We start from the raw sequence: 5,490 nt of genomic DNA, 5'->3' as shown, positions 1-5,490 counted from the left end.
AAGAGCAGTTGAGGATAAGCAGCTGATCTTAGACATGCTCTAGAGACACCAGGACTCCCGATGGGACCGTGGTCGGGTCCACACGAAGCTCAGACTACCATGACTGGCACTTGATTCATGGTATATGTTAGCTCATGGTAGGAACTATTCCTGACACATGGAGTCTTTTCTAGGTTCATTGGTACCTTTAATAACTCGGAGTCACTTTATTCCCTCCATGGGAGCTGCCTTGTGTGGACCCTAAACGGATGCATTAACTGTGTTTTTCCTGTCAATCTTTTCCACGTGACTAAGCAAGGGGTCATGTTAAAGGGCCGTCAAACTTTCATGCATGAAGACAAATCAAAATGCAGCTCACACACAAAAATGAAAGCATGAAGCATGTGATGGAGGCCAAGGGAAGCAGGCCTTTACAAAGAGGAAAAGTATCACATAGGAACAAATAGGATCCAAGGTGCTTAAAACACAGTTTTCTTGACAGGTACACAAGCAGAGGCATTCTATGCTAGAAAAAGACTCACCAGACTTTGAGAGAAGTCTGCCCATCATACATGGATGCACATGGGAGTCACCTTTTCAAGATCAGACTTGAGATAATGGAAATATCAAACACTTCAGATGTGTGGCTGTCCATTTTAATTGATACAAGGGATTATCTAGCCTTGAGGTACCATCACCACGCCAATCCTTACCATGACCTTTTTCTTGACATCGTACAGTCCTCTGAGTCTGCGTAAGATTTCCTATTGGGAGACTTCAATGATCATACACGAGAGATGCAGCCCCAGATGATTGACTTTTTTTTCTCATATTATTGGACATACAATTATGGAACAATGATACAGAGCAGATCCTGGGAGGTAGGCTTACAGACATCACTACTTACTGTATGCCACTCGAGTTTGGGCTCTACCTATGGTTTAGGTATCTACAACAAGATGAAGAGATAGCTACTGTCCCAAGTGTTTCACCCACTTTCCCACAGGCGTCTCATTGGGTTCCTTGACGGTTCTTGCGCACATCCACGATCTCCCTCTCTTGAAGCCAAACTAGGTTCATCAAATCCATACACACTCCCACATGCCAAACCTTCTCTTGTCAAATCCACTCAATAGGGAGTGTTCCGCAGAACAGCTTGTAATGAGGATTTTGTGAATCCTTGCACTACAAGCTTCTTAAAGAGGAGCAAGGGCTTTCTCTACCAGACAGACGTGGAAAAAGGGCTTTCACTCCAAGAACAAAAAAAGAATTGATCCAGCTTCTCTTGAACGATAATTTTAAGAAAATTCTCACAGAAAAAGGTCACCACAGAACTAGGGGGACCAAGTTTTAAGATCTAGCCTCTCTCTGAAGATAATGGCCCAAGATAGAATTACCAAGAGATAGGTCTGCTTGCAAGCCTAGAGCCAATGCTTCCAGGCTTTCCATGGACAAAACTAGTTACCCCTTTCTTCTTCATTTTTCAAATTGGCAGCTATGTATGGGACAGCCAATTAGGCATTTGTTTTCGCTGAGACCTGAGGCTGGAAATAGGCCATGATGCTCTCTTGCAACATTCTAATGAGCACTCAGGTTCCACAGCAAATCAAGCAAGCAGAGTGAAGCATGACCTCTACAGTCAAATACGGCCTTCCAGATCATGGAGATGGATGCTGATAGATTCCTGCATTGGCTTTGTCATCTCCTCTCACTCAAGAGGGGAAGGAGGAGTGGTTTGTGTGCAAGATAGGGTCTACAAATGGACGGATTATCCCAGTCCAGTGCAACCTAGATCCTTGATCATGTATTGATCTAGAGAGAAGAGGAAACAAATCATCAAATCAAAGTTCTTGCAGATAAATACATCCCTGTCTTGGGAGCAAGACCCTCCCCAGGGATCTTTCAAAAGGGCCACTTTCTTGAAGTTATAGAGAGGGTAACTTCAGTCAAAGACCCATATATATTCAGATCCACTTGTCACGTGTATTGAGGATCACCTTGGTCAGCTTAGGGTTTGATTGAGAATTGAGGCACAACAAGCTCCCAACCAGAGAGTATGCTTGAAGTTCGGACCAAGCACCTGAATCTTGAAGTGCAACCCCTACCTTGAGAGTTGGAGTGAGTTTTACCGATATGTCATTGTTCCATCAGATATCCAGATCAAAGATGCTTGGCAGTTTTCTCATCCAGGAGGTTCGGCTTGCCCAAAAGATCTTAATGCAGAGAGATTAATATCACTTTCGTCATGGCTGATGCTTATTGGCTCACCTAATTGAATGGGCATGGAGCTTAGCATTTCTCTCACCAACTGTGCTCTACAATGTGCTGGGTGCGGAAGAGAAAGAGAGATACCCTGCGCATGCATAAGATTCATCACATCATGTTGTAATCGTTGTAAAATGGAAAACTGAGAGTTTGTTCTAATTACTATCATTATTACGGTGGCCTTGGCGAATCACCAAAGGACCACCTAATACAACCATAGGTTTCCCTCACTGATGAGGCTTTTAGGCTGAAACTGCTCCAAATAAGGCTGACCTGCTGTGAAGGACAACTAGATCTTGAACCCGGCCAACTGGAAGTTCAGCCTGGCTGACGGGGGATGGGCTGCATTGGGCACACTTTTTTATATATAGTGAAAGCCATGATTGTTTATATTACAAAAAAAGCCACCTCAAAGTGAGGAGCTGTACATTACATCAACTGAAAATCTCTGTATAAGCTAAATATAGATCATGATGTATGTAGCGAGTCTGCAAACAATAAAAAAAGGATTGCTGCAGAGAATGCTTGAAGAAAGCGAACAAAGAAAGTGTTGGATCACCAAAGACTTCAATTCCACACACACATAGATAGATATATGCGCGCTCGTGAGTGTATGTGTGTTTGTGTGTGTGTGTGGGGGGGAGGGGGGGGGTGGCATACAACGAGTCTACAGACAAAAAAAAGGTTGCTGCAGAGAGCATCTGAAAAAAGAGTAAGTGGAAAAAGTAGGATCACCAAAGACTATGCTTGCGATCTTTCCATAGAGTATGATTTACTTGTCATATACTGAGATTTTCAGTTAATGTACTTTTGAGCTTCCCTTTAGGGGAAACTATTGTGTAATATAAAGCAACTAAATCTTCACACAAAAAAAAAGTGTGGGTGGAATACATTCAGTTTCACCTGCCTTCGATTATATTTGGCTCTTAAATGCTTTATGTCAGCCATTATGGAAACTTTTTGGCATTCCAAACATGGCCGAAAAAGTTTGAGATTGCTTTCGGTGCAACATCTCTGTTCGCTAAAGATGCATGGGGGTTCAAATATTCTCAATATTCACCTGCATATCTTTGCTCATAAGGGAAAAATGATTTTGCAATTTCTGCAAAGTGATCAACCTTGGGCTGCCATAATGCGCTAGTTGCTTATGAACATCACCATCTTTGCTTTTGGTTATTGGCAGCCCACTCCGTTGGATTTTTACTTGGCAATATTGATGGTAAGATCAAAGGTTGTCCTTTGGTCTCTAACATGTTATTTGATTGGAAGCATATCCTTTTACACTTGGAATGGCATGGCTGTGATTCTTTTTAGGGCTGAAAGTATACATTGGTCAAAGGCCATCGATCCTTCGTTAGCTTTATAGGAACCTAGACATTCCTACTTTATTAGTTTCAAAGGGATCTGCTCTGTTGGCAGATGTGATTCATGATGATGGTCCCACAATATCTTTTCCTTTGGTTGCGATCAAATATGGTTTAGGGATGCATTATCGCCCTTTGTGGCAAAATATTGCTCACATGCTTTAGCCCTAAGTACATTGGCCCGTCCTTTGAGGTTATCTCATATTACGGTATCTTCTTTGTATAAAGTTCTTTTGTTCCCACTTTGGGTTTCTAATAAGGAAAATCAATTCTGGCACATGAATCGCTCGGCAAAGTGGTGGAGGAAGAGATTGTAGCAGCTTTGGAGATCCAAAGTTCCTTTTTGATAACAGGTTTTTTTGTGGCGGGTGATGTTGGGGGGTTTTCCATCAGGACAGCTCTTAGCACATAGACACATTGCTCTTGTTTGTCACAGATGTTTGGTTGCACTGGAATCCATGCCTCATCTTATTTAGCATTGTCCACACACTCGATATTTTTTGGGTCTTCTGTGGCAGCATTTGAGAGCTAGATTTTCTCCTTCTATCTTTGGCGGGATGCACCCATGTAGATAGGGCTTTGATTTATTTTTCTTTTGGGTTCGTTATTGGGCATTTTGGACTCTCTGGAAGGATCGAAATCATAGTGTCTTTAGTGATCTACTTTTTTCGCTTTTTCTTTTTTCAAACATTCTCTGTAGCAATCTTTTTGTGATTGTATGTAGACTCTTTACATAGACTACAATGTATATTTGTCATATATTGAGATTTTCAGTTGATGTACTTTTGAGCTCCTCATTTAGGGGAAGCTATTGTGTAATATAAAGCATCACCATTTTCACCCCCCAAAAAAAAGTGTGTACCTCATGCGTGCTTTATCCTTACATGGTCTAGTTCCACTCCATGACAAAGCTTGGTATTGTATCTTATGGTCGGGAGATATAGTCTTGCTCACCCATGTAGTTCATCTTGGCCACCCATTGGGCTGGTTTATCACTCGAAGATAGAAAATGGATTGGATGCTTGACATGCTAAAGAAACTAGAATATTGAAAGTTGGCAACCTGGCCATTACATGTTCGTTATCGTATTGTTCAATCCATTATGGTTGCATATATCCCATCTTATTTGCCCTTGATGATGTTTGCCAAGCAGGATATCTCTATATTATGTCCACTATTATGGAACTTTTTCGGCAGTCATGTTTTCATTAGGAAGCTTTGAGGGTGCTTTCGATAGATCATCTTTGCTCATTGAAAATGCATGGGGGATTAAATATTCTTAATATTCAGATGCATCTCCTTGCTCATAAGGATAAATAATGGTGTAATTTATGCAAGGTGATCAGCCATGGATGTTTATGATACGGCACTTGATTTTGCACTTGCCTAGTATAGCTTTTGGTAGGTGGTAGCCCTCTCACTGGGATTTTCTTCGGGCACATATAGATGGCAAAATAGAGGAATGCTTGTTTGTTTCGCATATGCATTCTGATTGGAAGCATATACTCTCTTAGTTGAAATGGAATGGCAGGGATACTCTTGCAGTAGGTAACTCCTTGTGTACTAAGAGTCTTCATCGGTCAAAGGTGTTCTCGCCACCATTAGCATTGCAGGAACCTCGCCACTCTTATTTTCTTTAGACCAAAGGAATTTGTTTTGTGGAAAATGCGATTGATGCATTATCTCATTTCCTACAGCTACTGGAAAGTTTGCATTGGGACATCATTATAGGCCACGTTGGTCCCTACTGCCACAGATGCTGCTTGATTATCTGCCAATTACCTGTCTTGAGATGCTGGATTGCTTTAAAGATTGGTTCCTTCAATCAAATGATAGTGTTTGCCGTCTAATACTGTTGGCAAATATCATGATTGCATCGGTT

The sequence above is a fragment of the Dipteris shenzhenensis genome, chromosome 7 (genome assembly GCF_047967505.1).
Source record: "Dipteris shenzhenensis isolate YYH24624 ecotype China chromosome 7, Dip_SZ_1.0, whole genome shotgun sequence".
In the NCBI taxonomy this organism is placed as follows: Eukaryota; Viridiplantae; Streptophyta; class Polypodiopsida; order Gleicheniales; family Dipteridaceae; genus Dipteris; species Dipteris shenzhenensis.
The sequence above is the reverse complement of the archived record's forward strand: the minus strand, read 5'-3'. Positions refer to the sequence as shown.